This window comes from Apis cerana, linkage group LG4 (assembly GCF_029169275.1).
Source record: "Apis cerana isolate GH-2021 linkage group LG4, AcerK_1.0, whole genome shotgun sequence".
Classification (NCBI taxonomy): Eukaryota; Metazoa; Arthropoda; class Insecta; order Hymenoptera; family Apidae; genus Apis; species Apis cerana.
Window position 1 is genome coordinate 6,213,430 of NC_083855.1, and position 24,368 is coordinate 6,237,797.

Consider the following 24,368-nt stretch of genomic DNA (forward strand, 5'->3'; position numbering starts at 1 on the left):
GGATCCGTTTAATTATCGAGATGCTGTTCCGTGAAAATTCTCTACTCCTGAGGAAAGGATTTTAAGAGGAAAATTACAGTAAAAGCGTTAGGCAATTTATAATACACCGAAGAACGATTTACGCTGGCCTAAGCAAAAAAGCATTCGACGTGTTCCAATCGATCCTTTCGAAGCAACATCCGTAGAATCTGCAATCGTCTTGGAAGCACGGCTCTCGAAACATCCACCCATAAATATCGGATATCAAATACTCTGAACCGAAAATGCACCATTTGGAATAAACCGCATTTCGCCTTTCCATTCCTCTTCTCTTTTAATAACGGATCGCGAATCCTCGAATTAAAATACGTATCTCTTTCTAACTAAATAAAACTCAATTTTTCTATTTTGATCGAAGAAACGAAGGAACAAGAGATCGTTCCTAATTTTAATCTATACGTAGACACATACAGTAAATAAATAAAAAAGCACAATTTACGAACTGCTTACGAGACATTATCTGTATTCCTTGATCCACATCCCGACAAAATCAGAAATCGAAATATATCGGATGTGAAAATTGAACTCCAGCTCGCTCGAGCTCTGACCGGGCCTGGAATCGCTTCTTACCATCCAATGGCCCGAACAATCTTCGCGCTTTATGATCCAAGGAACACTGGGGAACAAGGGACACTGGCCACTTTACGAGACAACGTTTTACGTTAGCCGCCGCGTGGGCGAGTTTTTATCGGTATCGGGAGTGCGGGAAATATTAATATCCCGTGGTTAAAAATTATACGAGTGATTTTTATTATCTCATTTCATAACGTTGGAGGATCGTATCGAGAGGATCGCTCGGGGAAGGGGAAAAAAATTTTCGGCATTTCCTACACGCCCCGTGGCTTTTCGTTTCCGCCGGGCGGATAAAATTCCTTTATGGCCATGTTCCATTATTTATAACACTTTTGTTCGCCCGGGTAACGGTTCATTGTCCGTGTTCGAAGACTTTATATGGAAATATCGCCCGTATGGTGTTGCTAAGTTTTAATTGGATTTCGCTTGGGGGAGGAATACGAAAACAGTATCTTACGAGTCTATTAAAATTAACCTTTGCCTCGTGAAATATTGAAGGAATATATATTCGACGTACGAACTGTTATTCGGCAAATATATATATGTTATATATTTTCTTTTGTAAAAAAATGTACGGAAAATGTTAATTGGAAGAATGATTTCTGAACGAAATAAATGGTTGATACAAATACGTATTTAGAAAGAAATATCGGTCGGAAAGAGGAGATGAATGTCGCGCTCAAGGAAAGAAGAAAAGTATTATTTGATTGCTTTGTTATGGAAATTATTCATTCTGAATCTGTCGGATGAAAGAGTGGGGAGAGGAATGGTCTCGGGCAAGGATTTGTGCTCTTGTCGCAATTAAAATTCACGAAATAACTTTCCGCTCCCTTAATATTCTTCAAACATTCTGTATTCTGCGGTTGTCAGAAATATTCTTTGCGCCGCGTTTACAATCGTAAAAAAAAAAAAACGATGAGAAAGGATAAAAGTGATTAAGAGCGAGTTCTTAATTCTCGAGGCTAAGACTTTTATTATTAATTATTTAAAATTCTTTCGATATCACGTTTAATGTTAATTAACATCGTGCGAAAAAATATAATACAATTCCTAATATTAAACACGATGCATCTAAAATAGAAGGAGACTCTTTTCTTCGAATAAAAATCGACTACGACAAAAAAAAAACTCTAAAAATCGGCCGAGAAATGAAAAATAAATTACAAAGAGGAAAATGGAAAAGGCCAAGAAGTGACATAGTTCTCCATTGAAATCCGCAACCTCGACGAAACGTTGGGAAGAAGAGACGTGGTGGCGGATTCAATGGCACGTGTGCGAGACGACGGTGTGGCGGCCGATCTATAGCCGAGGCCGGTAAATCACGATTTATGATAACAGTGGTTCCATCGAGATGAAATAGAGGCGCAGTTTCGCCGTTTCCAGAGAAGATGCTGGGCCTCCCCGTGCACGAAGGTGGTGCACACAGAGCAAACTAGTTTATGCCCTCCTCCTCCTTCCATTATAGAGACACGGCTCCCGAGCGATTCGCGGCCCCTCTGCTCAAAGTGCAATTTGAAAACGATGATCGAACACGCGAACGAATCTCTCCCTCCCTCGTCTCTTTAACAACGTTATTTGACGGATGGAGATTGGTGGATCGTCGTCTTCTTAGGAAGGAAATTAGATTATGTCGTGTTCCCGATTCCAGAGAATTGAGATCTATTTTTGATCGTGAATTTCTTGGACATATACGTTTTCTAAAATATACTTTCCCCGTTGGAATAACAATTCTTTATACCGTGACGAATTAAAAATTCGTGGCAAAAAGATCATGTTAAACAGATTCGATAATCTAATCCCTCGATCAACGCGTGATCCCTGAAAAGAAGGGGAGAGAAAAGAGAAAGCATGGAGTATTTCGTAACTTATCGAGAGAGAAAGAAAACACGACGATTTCCATGCTCTTTAACGTTCCTGCCTCGGAGGCTGATTTACGAAGAGATCTTCTCGCGTGTCGATTACGAAACACCGAGGAGGAAAAAGAAGAGACTCTGCTCCACGTTTCTTCCCTTCCTTCCTTCCTCCCTTTTTTTCTCTATTTTTTTTTATCTCCTCCTTCTCCTTCTCCTTCAGAAGTTCCGGCTGCCTGGTAAATCCTGGGATCCCATTATCCGTGTCTCATCCATAGTGATGCAGATTACAATAACAAATAGGCGGCAGGGTCGTAGCCCGGACGATATCGCGGGAAAAGAATCTTGGTGGATCCCTTCCACTCGAGGCCGAATCCTCTTCTCTACCTGGCACCCTGGGAGCCCTCGAGGATCGTTGGAGGATCGAGGAAGCGAGAAAAAGGTGGTGGCAAGGTTCTCGAGTACAGGCCGGTCCACCTCGAGCACCCGAGTTCTTCTTCTCGACAGTTTGCAGTTGACAATAAAAATTCTGGTAACGAGCTCGTCGTCGCTTCGCGCACGGGTCACCTGCACCACTGTTTCCTTTAAAAATATTGTTGGGGAGGGGAGGAGGAAGATTGTGGTTTTAATTCGAGTTGAAAAGAAATACGAAGTCGATGGAGGAGGAGGAGGAGATGGCTCGAGAAGTTATTTCGTGGAAATAGATGGAGGATATATATTATTTCGCGAGATATCGGGAGGAGGGGGGGAAAAATCTCTTGAAATTGCAAGGATGATTCGTAAATATTTGTTGGACGGCGTAAAAGGTGGAGGAAATTTTTATATCTTTCTGGAATAAAACTTGATTTTTCGATAAAATTCTTTGCTTCGATTGTAATGATTGTCTCGAAGACATCGTGAAAGGATATATTAGAGGGGAAAAGGAGCTTATAGAAATTCCACGCGCGCGAAAAACTTATCTCACGGCGAGAGAACAAGGAAGAATCGGGCGAGCAAAACAGCTTTCGAATCTCGGATTCCTTCGAATGGACAAACCTGTAGAATTGGGATCGTGACTTGGGACACGAGTCGATTTCCAAGCCCGATGTAAATGTTCCCGCAGGACAATGGGAAACGATCGAACGATGTCGTCCTTTATGGGGAACGGTGACCCCCCCGCGATCCAGCAAAAACGGCTCGAGCGGAATCGGGCCTGAAAGAGGGGCGTGCTAATGCGATCGGCTTAATCGATTCCACGCCGGGCAAAACGCCGATGTCTCAATCGATTTCTCGATTCGCTGACGTTTCGATCTTAGAAAAAAGAAGAAGAAGAAAAAAAGAAGTGGTCGATTAATAATACATCGAATCCTCGCGATATTTATCTCGGCACGATTCGAATTAGGACGACTTTATATTTAAATTAAAAAGAGATACGCTCGAATATGCGTGATTTGTTTTCGTTCATCGTGGATTGTACTCGGTTTCTGAATTGTTCGATTGATCGCCGATAATTTTCTGGAGGAAGAGAGTTGCTCGTGAAACGAAATCTATTCAGAGACGTGAGACAAAGAGGTAAGAGTGGGAAAAAAGGAAAAGGATTTCCTTGGTTTTTCCTCTGGGCAAAAATCGTTGGAGAATTTACTCCTAAAGGAGAGCTGTATTAAGGCAAATTTCCTTCGGAATATGCATGGGGAGTGGACAGTGCGGAAGCAATCGAGAATTCTATGAATAATAATGTTCCTATTTGTTTAGCGGGGAACGAAGTAAGTCTCCATTTTTATTCGACGACGATTTTAAAAAAGAAGGAAAGAAAGGAGAGGAGAAGAGAAGGGAAGGAAGAGAGAAAAGGGAAGAGGATGAGGAAGAAAAGGAAGTTGGGTATTAAGACAATGGCTTGGAAAACCTGTGGTTCCAATTAAAGCTTCGTGTTTCCTTTCTTGGCAATTGTTTTGAGGAATACTCAATAATTTCTTAATTATTCCCTCGCGACGTAATAATTAATTCCGTTTAAATACATCGCGTAAAGTAAATCGTTAACAATTTTAACAAGAACTAATTCTTGTAATTTATTTAAAACAAAATTGTAACAGTGGGATAATAGGCGATCGTACGATCAGAGAAGATTAAATCGAAGTTGAAACTCATACAATCGGAGAGAAAGATAAAGTTTTAAGAATATTCAAATACGATATCGAGAGACAGAACTCGAAACTTGGACATCGTGTTAGAAATGGATCGTTCTCTCGATATATTTTTCACTCTTTATTGCGAATATTTGCGCATGATTGCGTAACATAACAAACGAAAACGAAATATCTCGAAATAGAAATATTTATTGAAATATTTCAAAAATTCTTCTACTTGTTTACAACGTATATACCTTGGAAAATAATTTAAATAATAGCATTGAAGAAGATGTACAAAATTCTCTACAGATTATCATCGTAACGCGTACTCAATTTCCATTATCCAACGCTGAATATTGATTTTTAAACGGAAGAAAATACAAATCACATTGTTAACTTACTCATCCAACCTGTTTTTCCATTTAATCCGCAATTCCTTCGCTAAAAATCGTTAATTCGATCGCACAGATGTAAAAATCGTCGAGATATTTACGTAACACGACCAAATAATCCATCGACGCGTGTATAACGAATGCAAACTCCCTTTTCGAGTGGTTTGGACGCGCGGTCATCGCGTTTCCGGCACAGAAGAAGGATCCTCCGATGCGAAAGGGGCTGGAAACCGCGCGAGGCGGATATAACCGGGGTAAATATTTGTGGATAGGGAAGGCAGCACGCTGTTTATCCCGGCGTGGCGTGTTCGACGTTCGGCGCGAAACACCCGACGACCTGTTTGAGAATTAGGGCAACGGCGTGGAACGCATCGAGCCATTCTGATGTTGGAACAACTCATTTTAATGCGGTAACGGTTTACCGACAATTACAAGATATAACAAAGCGAAGGAAACTGACGAGACATTCCCTGGAACAGAATAACTCGATTGCAGTGTTGCGTTCAACTACGTGATAAATTGGTAATTATTAGGTCGGCGCGAAAGTTTATTTCTTGGATGAAATGTAACGTTGCTGCGCCAACATTGTGTAATAATGTAATAAGTAAACTTAGGAACTAGTTGTATTGTAAATAAAGTTAGGAAACTGACTAAACTTGAGGAACTAACTAAATAACCACACCGAGGCAAATTATTTTATGCCTGCCTTATGTATGTCCTAATTAATTCATAGAATTATTAACACTCGTGTTACTTTTCAACTGTAAATAAAGGATGGGCTGTTTCCACCGATTTGACTTCAAAAAAAAAATTATTCCATTGATCCTTCTCAAAGAACAATATCGAAACCATCGAGTCGTTGGACAAAAGGCCGGGAAAGATCTTCCAAAATCTAAATTCCCTAAGAATACGCAATATGAAAATCGTTATTTCTCGAATAAAATTCTCAGGATTTCGAATCGGCGAAATTTAAAAATTTCCAATAAAGCAACGAGACAACAAGATCGCAAACTTTATCATACCGTTCCTCTTTATCCGATCGGGATAAAGAGGAAGCCTCTCTCCGCGTTGTTCCGCGAGATTTACATTTCGGCCTTCCTCCTCCGTCCAAGAATTCCACCGCATTTTGTCCAAAAGAGGCGACAGACGAGACGTGTTTTCCCTCTTATTCGAGGAAAGCTTGGAAAGACAAGGGAGATATTGCGCGAATCTCTTTTTCAACCCCTTTGGACGGGAGGAATGTGTTCAGGGGCCATGCGGAATCGAGTGGATCGGTTTCTTCGACTTTCATCCTCCCCCTTCTCCGCTTCCTCCTCCTCGAATCTCTCCTCGGCCAGACTATTTGTTACGGGGGATGGAGCATCGAAGGTTTGGTTATTCGACTCGTTGCCTCTGTTCTGGAGGGATGAGGGTTCAATTCTGCGAGTGTCTTCTCTTCAGGGGGATGGGATTGGAGGGTTGCGATGATATGGGATTGAAATTATTTTAACGAGGTTCGTTTAATTTAATGAGGATGGGTGCTTGCATTCCGCAGATTTTTGTACCTTCAAATCTGTTATTTACGAGGAGGAAGCAGTTTTTCGGATTGATAATTTGCGAAGGGTTGAACTTTAAAAGGAAAATGCTCAAAGTGTGAATTGAATTTTTCAAAAAAAAAAAGTCGAATAATTGAGATATTAAATAAACACTTGCACAATTTAAACACCGTTTCCGTCTCTCTTCCAACCAAGTTTCGCTTTTACCATCGCGCTCGCGCGAAAAAAAAAAGAAAAAAAAACTAACAAACAACTCGAGCTTCGATTTAACGTTCCAAATAAAATCGAATGAACGCGTGACAAATAACGTGTTCAAATAAAATCCTTCTAAATAAAAAAAAGAAAAAAAAAATACGAAGCGAATGAGGAATCGCGCCTTGCCGCGAGAAAAAAAAAAGAGAGAGAAGAAGAAGAAGAAAGAAAGAAAGAAAGAAAGAAAGAAAAAAAATTCCCGTGAATTTTCAACGACATCGTTTCGATGCATCGCGACGACATTGTGAATACTCGAGTTTCTTTGTGCGCCACGGCCATTGTCGACTTCTCATCTGCATGCGATTTATTCGAAAAGATGCGCACGAGGGGAAGACAGGTCAGAGGAGGGGGCGCGAGAAAAGGGATCGGGAGTAGTAAAATACGTGTTTCCTTGAGTGAAAACTCCGAGCGGGGAGATCTCGATATGCGAATGAATATTGATCGACTTTCGCCGAACCTGATGCAATTTTTCCGGATACGTTTCGCGTCATTTGCCCGTCCCGCCCTCCCTCTCTCCCCCCCTTTTTTCTCTCGTGGCACGCGGGGTCACGCGTGCGCGCAGAATCGTGGAACGAAACCGCGCCAATGCATGCACCGATATTCATATTTAAATTGTAATTTACATTCGCGGGAAGATGCGAGAGAAACTTCGAGGAGGGAAAAGGAAGGGGTAAGGGAAAATACTCGTATTCTTTCCGGGGGTAAAGCGGTGTCTTTCGTTGGTTGATTGATGGCGGAGGGTGGAACGGTTGAATGTAAATGTTGGCTCAACGAATTGCACTGAAAAACTCTACAAAGTTTTTTCTCTTTTCTTCTTTTTCTTTTCTTTTTTCTTGAGTTTCTGGCATTGATTGAATTTTCATGCTTCGGAGGAAAGAAGATATTAATTGTCGGAAATAACGTTCACGTTTGTTTTACGCTGTGAAAAAAAATTTATACGATAAACCGATTATGTAAATATCAATAAATAAATTTCAATATTCTCGAATCGCTTAACAAAATCATTTTGTACAAGTTTGATCGCGATCAATTCAATTCATTTTAATTCAATTCAGTTTATTTTAACGGGAAGGAAAGAAATTTGCGCGAATTCCAAAAATTTATATTTCTTTCTCCCCTCGAAGAATGGAAAGAAATTACAAGAAATGGGAAGAATCACGCGAAGCGTCTTCCGAATAGGTGGCGCCACACGCTTTTTAAACTCCCTTGTTTTATGAATCCTCCCTACACCTTTCGAAATTGCATTGTACGAGATTTCTGGGTCGGCTGTAAGCAAGCATCCCCCTCTCCCCCGAAGGCACGAGGCTAATCCCTCCGTTTAAATGCGTCTTTCGCGTCGATCCAACCCCTTCTGCGAAATCAGGACTATTTTCGCGCTACGTCGGCTTCAATCCTCGCGTGCCAGCTACCAACCCTCCCCGTTAATTCGTTTCGTCACGTGTAAATGCGATAGGTCAAGATGTATCATTGGAAAATGAATGAATAATTCAGTGTTCCCTCGTCGAATGTGTGCCAAATGTGGAATTCGAGCGTAAAATAATTTTCTTCTGATCTTATTCGTGAATGTTACAAATTTATCTCATCGAATCTTAATTGTCGAACAGAGATTTCAATTTAATTTCATTTCAGTCCATTTCGAAGTTCGAGTTCCACTGTTCGTTTGTCTGGAAACAAAGATCGAATATATATTCTTTAACGTAATTGCAATTTCGTGCAAATACAAATTTATATCTATCGTTTCGAATAAACAAAATTCCATCCGTTCAAGGAAACAAACTTCTTCTTCCCAGGGGACGACGGTCATAACCCCAATCCACTGGAGATATCCTTTCGGATAATCCTTTAATCCGAGCAAAAGTCACCGATCCACTCTTCCATTCGAAGATTCCATAAAATTCGTCGTCTCCTTTCTCTCTCCCGTGATAAATCCAGAGATGTGGAGGAGGGGGGAAGGAAAAGAAGCAGGGAGAGAAAATGGAAGAGAAAAAAAAGAAGAAAGAAAGAAAGAAAGAAAGAAAGAAGGTGGGGAGGAAAAAATGAAAGATTCTGGGTCGTCGTCACCGGAAAGAATAGCCAACCGCGAAGAACTGCTTCCTGCACTTTCACGAAAAAGATAATACTGCTTTAACCCCGGAAGGGCTGGACGAGGGGTGTTTCATTACTCTTTTCCCAGCTCATTGTTCTCGAAGCGGCGCAGAAAACGCGGCCAGGATACAGTCGTCACGCTCGCACCCTCCGATGTCGCGTTATAATTCATAGGCAAACTCAGGGACTGTTTCCGGTCTGGGAAACCTCTGGATTTGGTTATTTGCTTCAATTTGAAAAAGTTCCTCCGAACAGTGATAGTGTTTCGAAAATTCGAATAAGAAGATATACAATGATGTACAAATTTTGATCGAGAGTGTATATTTCGAGAGTGAAAATATACGCGATTGTTAAAATAATTTGTTAACAATAATTGTACAAATTGTTTACAAAGAGTATTCTTGGAAAAGGAATATGCTTGGGGATTTCATTTAATATCTGAATATTCGGATGAATTTTAATTTTATTAAACGATAGATCGATCGATCTTTTCACTGTTATATTCTATATTAAAAATTTCGTTTCCTTTCGAGGACAGTGGAAAAGATGGTTCTCGCTCGATTTCGTGAAACACTTTGTTGCAATTTTACCTATTGTATATCATCCACACACAGACGCACAAAAACAATATTCGCAAGGTTTTTATTTCCACGGTGGCTTCACGCGAAAAAAATGTTATGAAACGAGAATCTTTCATGAAAATTTCCACGACGAGTTCGCGGTAATCGCGAAAACATTTACGTTCACCGTGCATTCGGATAAAAACCGTGAAACGCCGCATTAAGTGTAAACATTAAAAGCAAACTTCAATTTTGAAACGTTCTAAAATACGTTATGTATGATAAGTAAAAAAAAAAAAAAAAGGGAAAAAGAAAATACAAAAATAAATACAATATTGGAAGGATTCTCCAGTAAAATCCATTTTTCCAAAGTGTCGTTTCATTTTCACGACGATAAGTAATTCGATCGTAACTCGGAATTAAATTAATTTCTGCAAATTGAAGAGATGCCGCGAAGAAAAGCGTGATCCGCGAAAATTAATCAGTTCAGGAATGTTTAATAACGAAGAACAAAACCGAACAGGGATGGGACGAGATTTCGGCTTATGGGTGCGTGCATTGCGGACGCATTCTCCTGAAACGCGCCGAATTCAATAACCGGAAGGCAAAGGCGAAATGGAAAATACGTTGAAAGAGGTCTCGAGAGTGAATTTCGCGCCAACGATAAATAAAGGAATACCGGGATGAAATGGTCGAAGGAAGTGGAATATTAGTGGCTCGGATTTGAACGAAGAAAGATCCTTTAAGAAAGAAAAGTTAAAAAGAAAAGGAAAAAAAAAAAGAGTGGATGCGAAGGTTCATTGGTTTTATTTTTGTATCTTTCCTCTGTCTGCACCACTCGAAAAGGAATTGTTCAAAATGCTAGAAAAATGTTATCGTCGTCGTTGTTGAGTTTAAAGAGAAGAAAAGAGATGAAAGGATTACCGGTAATTATCCAAGAATTTTCAAAATCGGAAAATGCGAAGTGAAACGAAAAGTAAGTAATTAATTTCGAAGCATAGGAAATTGATCAATCCCTGGAATGGAATCTTTCGCAATCACTGTTGCCAATTGTGCATTAACGATACGGAGGAGAATACTGTATCGAGCGTGAAGCATGCAAAGTCGATTGATTGAAATCCACTAGTAACACAAATCAAATGAGCACACGGCGTGCGTGGTACTCGCATGCTTTAAACGCATTACATTAATTAAATGAAATTTCAATTTCGTACTTCACGTGGCTCGAATAACCCGGCTGGTTGCTGCTTATTCAACGCCGGTTCTCCAACTGCACTCTGTAATGTCGTGCGCTTGGAATACCGATTGTAACGCTTGTTATTACCTCGAATAGAATTACCTTCGAGTAACAAGTAAGTAAAAATGTAGGGAACTCGACTTGAAACTCGAACGAAATTGTAATTAAGCTTGCCTTGTAATTCACCCTCGATATCGTTGTTATGAGAACACTACACTCCTTTTTGTTTTCCTCGATATAATTTTAAAAAGAAAAATATCTACTTGTAGAAATTTTTAATCGCTTCTACGATCAAGATAATTTTTTAATTTCTTCTTTCGGAACAAATTTCTTCCCTTTTCAATTGGAAAGTTTGTTTAACGTTAATTTTTCTGGACTACGCCAAAAATCCAATACATCCTCGAACGATCATCGTACATCAAGGTCCTGCCATTATCATCATCATCATCATCATCATCATCCTCATCGCGATTTGGCTAAACCAGTCCCTTATCCTCCCCATAAAACTCAATATCCTGGCCATAATCAGTATCTTCATCAAACAATCTTCGAAAAATTTCCCGGCGCACACACCCGAGGCTAAGAGCGAACCATAAAATCCTCTTGCCCTAAAAATCGACATTATGCGTACAAATAGCCTTTTCGTGGATCGAGGAATACCGAACAGGAATAGCGATGGGATCAAGTATCTCGCGAATGAGATCAAGTATCTTTTTTCTTCAACTTCGATCTACTTGTTTCAGCATTCGATATTACTTTATAGAATGAATACATATTCAAAGTATGATCATTAAAACATTATTGGAACGAATCGTGAACGAAAAATATTTAATATCGATTTTCATTTTCATTCCATACCACTACGTATCAATATACACGACACATACCTCTCAAGGTTCAATTCTTATTCGTCAAATATTCACGAAAACACCGATTCCTAAGCAATCTCTTTAATAATTCAATTCAAAAAAAATCCGAACGAAACAAAACATCGCAATATCGATCGAGCACGGCTCGATCCCATCCCTACCAGACCACGTACTCGTTGCATCGATCGACCAAGAACTCGTGCATCTAAAACAATTTCACAGGATACCTCGATACCGTCTCAAGCTCCATCTCTCTCTCCCTACGCAAATATGGCAAAGTAAATCCGGGCAAAAAGCTCGCTAATGACTGACATTAGCAAAAGTATATACGAGTTTTCGCGTGTATATATATATATATACATATATGATCGTGTGCACAGCCCGAAACTCGCACACTCGGTCTTTCGTCGAACAGCGCGTGATTATGACTCCCGCTCCCCATCGAGGATCACTATAATTACACGACATCGCTGCGGCTATTAATCGTTATCTCATTGCAACATCTAATTGCACCTGTTGGCCGCTCCGGGCGTGGATCCTCCGGTTCTTGGCCGTGGAAAAGGGGAAGGTAGGTGGGTTACGAAGGGCGATTTACGGAAACTACCATGGGCCGCTCTTATCTTACCATGGACGATGAGGGAGGGGGCTGTTTGCAACGAATTCGTTATCGAAACGAAACGTTTTCGTTACATCCCTCGCGTGTAACCGTGAGCTATGGCCGGACAACTGGTGATTCCGGTGAATCGCAATTTTTCGCTTGGTTTCGAGTAATGGAGGGGAGGGTTTTGCGGAGGATTATATTATTGTACGTGGATTGAGTGGATTTTATTTTTCAGAAAGTAATGCAAACGTTGTGTAACTATGAATGCGTTAACTTTGTACACATCGAGCGTTTTGGTATCGATGATTATTAGTTCGTACCAGATTTTATATTTATTTACCAATGGACTAATGATCGTATGTGGCGATCGGTACAAGCAATTGAGGCATTTGCAAACACAGAGGAGCCCGAATAAACAAAGCAGGGAGCGATAATCGCTGCGAATAGAAACCGTTCCAAATTATCGCAAAATGGACCATCCTGTAACGTCGAAATAACACTAGAAATTCGACTAATAGAGAAACTGTGATTGCCAAAAGCGATCGCGGACAAAATTTTCCCATTGGCGGGAGGACGGGATCCTCGAATACCGGGCTCGAATTATTGTAGAGACCGACGACTCCTCTTTGAAGAACAGCAACGAGCAGCAACGTCACTTTGGAACAGGAATTTCAATCTACCGTGAAGTTTCTGGACCTGCCACGATTTTCACTGCGTCAAAGGACACGTCGTGTCCTGTATTTTCTGAACCCGAGGACACAGCCTTTCAACGAGCATTTTCCTCTATTATGTCTCGTAGCGGGGGTGGTTGCGTGTTGATTTATCCTAGAGTGGACTCTTAAAACGAACGTGACGTCCCCTTTTTAGGGGCAAATCGCGATAATGGCTTTGGATGATTGCGATTTCGATCTCGCGGAGGGATCTCCCGAACAGATAAATTTTACTAATTTCAATCGGTGTCTACGTTCGCTGAGATTATTTATTCCGTGTGAAGATGGACCAGGATTTATCTGATATTCAACTGGAGATTTTTTTTAAATATTGTCGAAGAAAAATATTTTTGTAGAAGTTGGAGGTTTACTGCAAGGTTTAAAATATACGGTGAAAGCCGTTATTTGATTTTTTGCGTTAATTTATTAATGACAATTATTCAGACAAAATGTGCGGAATTATTTTTCGTTGTTACATTTTTTGATTTATTAGACAACGTAGAACAACGATAAATCTATGTAACTGCAACGCATCGCGTATCGATATATTTATTTATCTATTATCATTTTTCTCGCTATTCCCTACAGGTAGATTTTTCCAAAATATTTTATATTTTATTGACAAAATTAATTTTTAAACTCAAAAACTTTATCGCGATAAATATAATCTTTCTTCCGATAAATGCGTAACCATGAAAGAAGAAGAAGAAAAGACGGAAAAGAAAATTTTTTAAAGCATCCATTTTTTATTCCTAAATCTTTTTCTCCGAGTAGCTGCTTCAAAGAATCGAAAGACCAAAGTTGTGCAAAATCTCGGTAACACCACGATGTATTCCGTTCGCACGTTCACTCGGATAAATCCGCAATTTACGATATCACATTTTCCGAAAGGATCAACTTTCCTTCTTGTGGTTATAGTCAAGAACTTTCCCAAGGTATTTCGAAGAAACTGTCGAAACAGAAATAGTCTCGGGGGGCCAGGCAATTTTAGAAATTGCTCACGTGCCTAAGATTCCCTTCCCTCCTCTTCTCCGCCCTTGTTCTTCCCATTTCTCGTCACATTTATTCCATCATTTTTCCAAAGATTTCTATTCAATTCTCGTGCGATCGTATATAATGCGGACAACGTTTACCTTAGATTAACAGAAGCGAGAAAAATATTAAGTTTTAATTCAAATCTTGGCAAAAAAAAAAAAAAAAAATTATAGAAGAAAAGAATAGGAATAGAAAATTGATTTTTAAAAGATTAGTAAAATTAGTAAATATTTTATTCTTTTGATATCACCTTTTCAATTATGGAGATTTCCATTGGACACCAGATATGGAAATGCTCTCGATCGGTCTTTGACGGAAACAATTCCGGAAACGAGGTATAGCCGTTCCAATTTCCATTTCCGCCGGCGGTCACCTAGCTAACCGCATTGGCGAACATTCGAATGCTCGCGGAAAACACCTTCTCCTGGTCGAAATCTCTTTGTATCGTGAACTTTTCATCCGGCAAACAGCTCCACGAAAACCAGTTGGCATCGTAAACTCGCCGCCTTGCCTTATACTCGATGAGACTCGCGTTAAACTTCACCGTCGAAATCCTCGTGAAAATGTATATGGATTCTTTGACAGATCTATCCATTAAAATTATTATATACTATTTTTCGACTAGAAATAAGAGAAAAATTAAATTACGTTAATTGTATTATAAAAAGAGGGAAGGAATATTAAATAATACAACAAAATAATAATTTTAATTATTTCAGTTATCGGTATTAAGAAGACTTGCGAAGATTTTTCTTTTTTTTTTTATAGTTTATACAGATTTCAGAATATCAAATTATTGTAAAAAAGAAACACGTATCAAAAATTAAAAATTTCACCGACGGTTTTTACGGCTTTCGAAGAGTTCTCGTACAGCTGAAAATTATTGAAAAAAGGCAATAATTCATCTAACGTAATTTGAAAAAAAAAGAACATTTTCAAGCTTCGAACTTAAAAAATTAACGATATATCCAATTTATTTTTTTTTAATACTCTCACAAATTCGCAACAACCGAACAAACACCGTTGAAACAATTCCCAAATAAATGCACGCGATCGCAAAACCTTTTCGAGACACGACGTATTTATTCAGATCCAAAAGAGAAGAAAAGAAGAAAAAAAAAAAAAATTATCAGCAGCCTGGGAGAGGGGGGACCGAATCCAATTCAAGGCAAAGGGGATTTCAACCCTTGCGTATAAGCCTCTCAATATCGTTGCGTATCGAAATTTTTCCGCGTAATCGGATTGACCGGCCACGAAAAGGGTAGTGGCGGAGGATATACAGCCCTTTACGCTTCGTCTGGGGCCCTCTCGATGCTCGAGTGGGATCCCATTCAATCCCCCCATGGAATTCAACCAACTCCCCCTCCGTGCAATCTGAAATGCGATCGAACGTCGGAAGCTTAATATCTCCAGCCATCCTCCCCCTCCACCCTCGCCATGTGCGTATAAAAGAGCATCCCTCCTCGCTTGAAAAATGGATACGATACGTGCGGTGGTGGCGGGAGAAGAAGGGATGAACCACCTCGCAAGATAGGCGATGATCATTCTTTTTATGGGAATCGTGGAGTAATTCGTCGGGAAGATGAGTGATTCGATTTTTGGAGTTCGATCGGAAATTTCGCGTGGACGAACGCATCGAGTACGTCGAGAAAGTGAAACGAAGTTATTTATTTTATTCGATGATATTATTTATTAGGAACGTGTGTCTATCACGCTGTATGTAAATATAGTTGGAAAAGGTGTATACGATTGAGTATTGGAATTATTTCTCTGCGAGGTTTATTCTCGTCGTCGTATTTCTACGATGAATTTTCTACGCCCTCTCGAGATAAATCGTGAAATATTAACACGGAATTCGAAGATGTGTAATGTTAGTTCTTGCGAGTCGAGATATAATTCGATTCGAACGAAAGTCGAGGCTTTGAATAAATAATCTAAAGAAATTGTATATTTGAAATATGAATTCTTGATGGGGAGGGTAACGAAATTTTTTCTCACTCGTTGAGTCGTGACGGTGCGATGCGTTCGTTTAACGGATTTGTCGAACCGTATTGAAATTCTTTTATTATGCATTCTGTGGATTTATAATTGAATTTTCACAAGAATTTTGGACAGGATGATTACATTTCTTCAGGATTAGACGAAGGCTATGATCGAGAAAATAGAATAAGAACGAACTAAATTTCTCTAATAGGTTCAAATCGGATACGAGATAAGGAAAATTGTACAACTCTCTTCTCTCCTGAGTTGTTCGAGTGGTTAAACCTCGACTTCAGAATTCATAAAATAGAATCTGTTTCAAACTTTATATTCAATTCTTTGAGCTGAGAATTATTAAATACAAATTGTATGCATATAGCCAAGTGCATATGAATAAGTGAAGATCGAAATTCCATGCAAGCTTAAAACTTGTGCAACAGCGAACGTCTCTGTTTTGGATCTTTATCTAAACAATATAGAAATATTGGAAAAAGGATAAAAATATGTATCAACTTTTACATTAATTTATATTTATATTTTTCTTGATGTTCTGATAATTAAAACTCACTGAAATGATACTCACTGATGATAACCAGAATGAGTATTATTTAATTTAATTGATTAATAAAAAAAAAAAGAAAGAAAGAAAAAGGAAGAATTAAAGATTCAAGGTAAATAGCACATCGTATGTTAAACTGCGTTAAATATCATTAAGATAAAACGAGTATAAAATTAACCTGGTCAAAGCATTTATATCGGTCGTAAATACATGGACGTTCGTTCCAGAAAGGCCGTGCATCATTATACACTGTTAATACATTTACATTAACTCGTGAAATGGTGGAACACTTATCGGTGGAAAGGCACTAATGGAAAATTAACGATCTGGACTGCGTCCAAATACACGAAGGAATAAGCGACTATCTCCATAAATTCATGGCCACGATGTGAATCAATATGGCCGAGAACGACGAGCAAACGCGACCTTCCCCATAGGTGAAAAATTCTTTATCGAATATCTTGCCTGTTTAATGAACCGTACGATTGTGTTAAAAATAAATCGCGGGTATTTATTAAAATATCACGTTTACTTATCCTCCCTTGAAAGATGTTTAATGATTTTTCCGTAAATCTTGGTCAAATTTAAATATGTTTAAAATTTAAAATAATCGGAAAACTCGTGTGATTTAACTTGTACGAATGTATATATGAATTTGAAGAAAATGTTATAAAATCGAAGGTGCAAATAATTTCTGATAAATATGCATCGCAAACGTTCTGCAAGATGCATTAAAATACTTTATTGCAATTTAATAAAATGTCTCAAGACTTTAAAAAAGAAGGAGGACAGGCTTTAAATATAAATTTTTATCACCGTGGATGAAATTCAACGGTTATCCCGTCTAATGGCCCTTAAAATATTTATTATTCGCGGTATTAAAAGTAAGGTCGATACCAACCATCCGTTCCCCGGATGAAACTTATCTGGAAAAATCACTCGAGGTTTCATAAACGTCCAATATCTCGTCCCGCATCGAAAATTATAGATAACGCGCATACCGATAATTTTCGGATCACCGAGTATATTATCGCGCAATAAAGATGAGAAATATGAACGACGATATAAATTTAAGGACTATTCACGATACGATTTACGACATTCGTAACGTTCTTTTAATCTTTTCAGATAAGGCATTTTTTTTTTTACTTTTGTAAGTGTACGTACCAACACGTGGAAATAATAGAGTGCGTCGAGCAACAATTTATGAGAGTGTGCAGCTATTCGTCTTTGCATATTGCTTTCGTAACGTTAAATTTATTACGCGGAGATGATTGTGAATACTATATTTTACGTTCTTTGGAAAATTTTCCCAAAATTTTCGTACTAAATAAAGAATATTTCTCGTTTTCGTTATATATATATATAATTAACAGATAAGATTATTTTTCAAATTTCAATTTTCTAGATAAACTAAATATATATGTACGTATATTTAGACATTTGTGTCTGAAATTGTATTATTCAACTCTCCTGAAACTCCATTACCCATTTTCAAAAAAAATATAGGATAGAAATATATATCTTTTATGATGTAACACACAGGATTGTTGGTAAAGTGTGGGAAGTTGAACAACCGATTAAACGTTGCGATGCTGACACGTAGGTGTAAAATTATAAATTGCCGCTTCTTTCAATGGATCGTAAGTTTGCCAGCTCAGCAGTGCCATAAACAACCGGGTGATTTCGATGCTGGGCACCACAGATCCTCCGTAATGGCGTGTCGCGGATTACTGACATTACTAGATCGTCAATCAATTTGATAAACTATTCGCACGTGTTCCGAACGATTCAACGCTCCATCATTCGAGATTCTTGATATCTGAGATGGTTGGAATATCGAGCGATTTTTGTTTTGCGATTCGTCGTTTCGTTAAATCGGGATTCGACAAGATGATGCGAGTTTCCGAGTTAAAAGTAATAGTTTCCTTTTCTTTTTTTATTTTGTAAAATAATTTTCCCCTTTAAACGGAGAAAATAAAAAGTTGGAGATGAAATTAAATATAAATTACCTGTCAGCCGAGAAACCTGTCTCTTTTAATAAAAGAAAAATTGGATTTCATGTTAATAAATACGAAGCAAAGAAAATGTGACGTTACAGATCAATTTCTTATTGCTTTAACAGGAAATTACTTTCAGAAACTTTATCCTAAGTTTTCGTGTCGGGCAGAAACTCATGGCAGAAAAGTTTGTAATAGCGTCAAAGAAATGGCAAGTTAATAATAAAACATTTAATCAAAAACATAAGTTAATTTATTGCTCGAATCGTGTATTAAAAATAATAATAGACAAAGTTCAAAATTATCCAATTTTAATCGGTAGATCTCTCTAATAATTTATCACAATTGCACCATTTTTTTGAAAAAAAAGAAATTAATAAGTAACAAGAAAAACTACACGCAATTTTAAAATATATTTATACTCTTCTGGAAAAGAACGATCGAAGGAATGAAAGAAACGAAATAATCAAATAAACCAACACTATCACTCATTTTTCAATTTTAAAAAGGCAACGTATCCCAAAATTAAACATCGACTTAAAAACAACACTCGTCGAGCGAAAAACAGCCGATGACCGATTCGCAGATTCGAATCTTGGATTTCGGAACAAAAGGAACTCGCAAAAAGGGATACTATCCTTTGCATTCTACTCGCGTCACCGGCGCTATAACCAGCTTAAAATCATCCCACGATTACAAAAGGGAGGAATGACAATGAAGTCGGTCGAACCGGACATCATCCGCTCGACAATGGATGGATTATCCGCCGCGTGACAGAGCCGCCTTGTAAACTCGTTTTAGCATACAAACGGCGTCGCGACGCGTGCCCCTCGCGCTTTCGTTCCTCGTTTCTTTCCCCTTTAAACGTGCACAACGCCTTGATCCCTTCCGTTTCGTTGGCGAGGCGCGGAAAGGAAAGAAAAAAGAGAGAGAAGAGTTGCGATTTAATTGCGGTGAATTGAGGCGACGTTCGATAAGTGTGAATTGGAAGATTGGGGGGATGATGTTGGAGTTTTAGCTGAATGATGAAGCGATTTTAAAAATTCGTCTAAATATATTCTAATATATTTTTGTACGTCATATATCCATTTTATACGTAGTTTTTTTTATTCGTGAACAATTCGTGAAATTTTATATGTATAATTCATAACATGTGAGAAATATTATTTATATCTCTTGTATTTTTTTGCAGATCTGGCAAATGTCAAAATAAAGAAATATGTAGTAAAAAAGTAAGTATAAATTATCGTATATTGTATGTATATGTATGTATATTTTATATATTTCAATATTTTTGTAGTTCCTGCTGATCTGGCTTTAAAAAGAGGGTGAAAAATAAGAATAAAACAGGTAAAAATATATCATTTTTTAATATTAATATTAGATTTAAGTAAACTGTTGAAAAAAATGATAAAAAATAGATGCTGCAAATATATATCCTTAAAGAGGTAAGTATCAAAGGTAAGTATGGAACAGGTAAGTATGTAAAAGGTAAGTAAATTGAAAATAAAAAATTCCAAACAGTTCGAACGAAAGAAATTTTTGGCCAAAAATGTCGATTTTGTATTAGGAGAACATGATATGACAGGAGGTCGTTCGAGAAATTTTTCCAAGAATTCTGGCAGTTCCTGGAAATGACGTCAAATTCTAGGAATCTCTAAAATTCTTGGAATTTTTGAAATTCTTGGAAATGACGTCAAATTCTCGGAAATTTCAAATTCATCGAGCAAAAGAAATTTTTGGCCGAAAATTCGATTTTGTATTAGGAGAACATGATATGATAGGAGGTCGATCGAGGAACTTTTCCAAGAAATGACGTCAAATTCTCGGAATCTCCAAAATTCTCGGAATCTTCGAAATTCTCGGAATCTCCGAAATTCTTGGAAATGACGTCAAATTCTCGGAAATTTCAAATTCATCGAGCGAAAGAAATTTTTGCTGAAAATTCGATTTTGTATTAGGAGAACATGATACGATAGGAGGTCGATCGAGGAACTTTTCCAAGAAATGACGTCAAATTCTCGGAATCTCCGAAATTCTCGGAATCTTCGAAATTCTCGGAATCTCCGAAATTCTTGGAATTTTTGAAATTCTTGGAAATTTCCGAATGTTCGAACAACAGAACGAGACTTTCGACCGACAATTCGATTTTCTATTAGAAGAATATAATTTAAAAGGAGTTTTTGTACATTTATCATACATTTACCGTTCTCCTACTCAATTTTTTAGCATTTTTCTTAATATTGCTATTTTTTTAGACTTTTAAAACGTTTTTTTTTTCACAATTTAAGTAAATTTAGATATTTATTTTTTGTACAATTATCTTGTACCATGAATGCTGCCATTTTTAGTGCGTTTCTTTTCATTCTTGATAAATTCAAGCGCTGTATTCTTTTTATTTGAAATATCTCGATTGTTTTTAATAATAGATTGCGTAATATATTACACGGAGTGTTCGCATAACATTATGTGATTGTATCGCCTTTGTTTTTGGAGATATTAAAAAATGTTTCGAATAAAAGTTAAATGGTTTCGTGGGAGGTACAACCCTTTATTATTTATTTTTTTATACGTAGAAGCGTAAAGGATTTATAAATGCGAATATTGTTTTATTAAATAGAACTATATATTTTTTAATATACCAGTCGATGTCTCTTAGCATTCTCTATAAAAAAGTATTAAACGATATATATCAAAAAACTTATAGTTTGGAAAATAAATAAATTTAATTAAATATCTTTTAAACTAATAGCTTTTTACTATAAATGGTCCTATACATTTTTGTAGAGAATGCCAAGATGCGTAGATTGGTGCATTAAAAAGTATATGATGCCATTTAAAAAAATAAAGTTGGGGTCGATAGTTTTTTACGAGTCAACCTACAAAAAAATTGAGGGCATTAGAATATAGTACTTTCGAAACGATTCAACTTTTATTCGAAGCATTTTTTAATATTATGAAGAATAAACGAGATATTTAATAATAAAGATTCAGATCGAAATTCCCTGAGCGATGGTAAAATTTTTGTCCAAAAATTCGATTTTGTATTAGGAGAACATGATAGGATAGGAGGTCGATCGAGAAACTTTTCCAAGAAATGACGTCAAATTCTTGGAAATTTCAAATTCATCGAGCGAAAGAAATTTTTGCCGAAAATTCGATTTTGTATTAGGAGAATATGATACGATAGGAGGTCGATCGAGAAACTTTTCCAAGAAATGACGTCAAATTCTCGGAATCTCCGAAATTTTTGAAAATGATGTTAAATGTTATATATTATATATTTATTTAAAAAATTCTATTTGTTTAGTAATCATTTTTCTATATTTAGAGAATTTAGAAGTATACGTATCTTACTTAAGTTTATATCTTAATATTTCGTTAATATTTCGTTTGATTATTGTAATATTAAAAAATGTTTCAAATAAAAGTTAAATAGTTTCAAGAATTACGTACTTTAACATAAGTTTTGACATAGATTAATGCGTAAAGATCTTACGAAGCTTAATTTTATTTTTTAAAATAATTATATTTATTTTAATGCACTCTAAGAAATTATTATATTTAGAAAGATTAAATCAAAGCGGTGGCTTCTTTAACGTATATTTACGAAATATTTACGAAATATTCACAAAAAAATTAGGTACAAAAAAAACAATAAACTAAAAATAAAGGACATATATCTAAAAAAAAAATAAATCGTGTTCCATCGAATTCTTTTCACCCGAATAGAAAATTCCTATCACGATTCTTCACGGAATTTCCAGTACAAGAATCTGAATTCTCCTCCTTTTTCTTTCAATCCACCTTTGAAAAATCGAAATCTACACGAAGAGGAGTCCCCATACTCTGCCTATGACGCGCTGATTGGCCTGCGTATCTTGTACACTCGCGATTGAAAACGAGGCCTTTGCACGCGGAAATAGATTGTCGAGTTCACGTGTCGCATCCTTTATCAGAGGGGATGGCTTCATTGGAAATGGAAGAGGAACGAATCGACCAGTCTCCGTTTCTTTTTTTTTTTTTCACGATCGCGTCTTGTACCAATGCTCACGACACAAGGTTTCCCATCGATCGACACGAATCCCTAATTACGCGACGGAGGATGCTTCTTTGTCTTCGAGGGATTGCACGATCGATTACAATTGCTAATTTTATCGTTCTATACCTGCAGTGACTTTTTTGTTGGCTCGTTTACTGGCCATGCGTTGCAATTGTAGGACGATCGTGCTATCTTTCGTGTACATTGTGTGGCTGTTGTAATACGTAGATTCGTAGACTTCGAAATTGAAAATTTACATCTCCACGAATAAACGTACATTCGTTCATACATTATATTGATAAATAGATAGATTAAATCATTGAAAAATTAAAAAGTTTAGAAGATAATTCACAATATTATAATTGGTCAAATCATTATTTTAAACACGTCGACTTCTACGAATCTACGATTCACAGAATTGACAGACTTTACCAATACCAATGAATCTGTGAAAACTAAGTTACTCGGCTAAAATGATTTTTAAATTTCATGAATTTCCATATTAATTTAACGAATCGATGTATTAAAATTAAAGAGGAGCACGCTTATTTTCATACAATACAAAATTCTTCGAGCGGAACAAATTACAACTCTATAAAAAAAGAACACCCTACACGAGACGGAACAAAATCCTAAACAACCCTTCAACTTCCAACCACCGCCTCAATTCCTCGGCCAATTAATCCCCTGTCCCCGAAGCCGCAATCCGCCCCCACGCTCCTTATCGCTGCCTAACCGCCTTGTCGAAATCGTGGCCGATCCGAAAAGTTCATCAAGTCGGCGATGTTGTGGGCGGCTGCGATGGGAATTAAAGTCGGAGGACTCTCGCGTACCGTTGCACAGCCTCGACCGCACGCCGACCGACTACCAAATGAGGATTCGTCCTGCGATTCTCGGCACGAATGCGTGCCGCGTGCGACCACGAGACCTCCTCTCGCCTGTACAGTCTGTTCAACGAGAGTTCGGGCCGGAATACGTGCGAAATTTTCTACAATTATGCTCGGAATTTCGAGTACAAGGCTGATTTCGTGCGAATCGTGGTTTATTTTTTTTTTTTTTTCGAAAGAAATTTTCATCGATCGAGTATCTTGGTTTTTTGAACGATACGATACGTTTATCGTGAAGGAGATACTTTTGTTACGATTTTGTAACGTTGGGTGGAAAATGTATGAATATACAACGTATGTGTTTCAAAAGTATTTCAATTTAGAATATATTCAATGATGAATTGGGAGGACGAAATTCAAAATCGTCAAGATAGGAGGAGAGGAGAGTATTCTTAAATTTTGGAATTAAAGAAGTCTACGTTGTTTTTAACGAATTGTCTGTATAAAATTCTTGAAGAACATGTACGCTCGAATAGAGGGATTAATTAATTTTCCAAGAGATACTCGTGAAACGGACTATACGCGGCGAGACTTTATAACGCGGGCAAGCCACGTGCTTCCTCGAGTAGAATTATCGGGGTAGAATCTGAGGAGGAGAGGAGGAGAGGGCCCGAGATTCGAATCGGACGATGCTCGGTTTAATTCTCGGCTTGCGCCGCCTCCGAGATTCGAATTCCGCGATTCTGCGGGGTCGAATTCCGAATTAACGAGCGCTCCTTGCTTTCAAATCATCCCCGCCCACTCCCTCCCGTTTCGAACCTCGCTTTTCTTCTCCAATTTTCGTATTTCGTGGTCGGAGAGGGTATCTTTGGAAATAGGGGGGTGATTCGAAGTAATCGAGGAATTGGAGGGTGAGGGGATTTGGCGAGTGGATTTGGCGGTGATTGATTGATTGATCGATGATCGAACGAGTGATATCGGAGAGGAGTATGGGATTGCGTGGAGTGGATTATTGCTGGTGTAGCAGCACGAGGTTGGGGGATGATGACTGGAATTGTGGATCCGTGGAATCTATTCAAATATATTACGGACGTGTAAATTGCAGCGATTGAAACGG

At 37.8% G+C, this 24,368-nt stretch overlaps 1 protein-coding gene and 1 long non-coding RNA gene across 3 annotated transcripts in view; one reads left to right on the top strand and one right to left on the bottom strand.

The window, feature by feature from the left end:
• Positions 1 to 24,368, bottom strand: part of LOC107994632 (mannosyl-oligosaccharide 1,2-alpha-mannosidase IA) — a 467,472-nt gene that overhangs the window by 258,737 nt on the left and 184,367 nt on the right. The gene's annotated exons all lie outside the window — the stretch shown is intronic.
• The window catches only part of LOC107995670 (uncharacterized), an 82,722-nt gene that overhangs the window by 53,301 nt on the left and 5,053 nt on the right, over positions 1 to 24,368 (top strand). For both annotated transcript variants that reach the window (XR_001765612.3, XR_009829511.1), the window contains exons 2-3: positions 19,575 to 19,614; positions 19,683 to 19,732. This is a non-coding gene — a long non-coding RNA (uncharacterized LOC107995670). The remainder of the gene's footprint in view (positions 1 to 19,574; positions 19,615 to 19,682; positions 19,733 to 24,368) is intronic.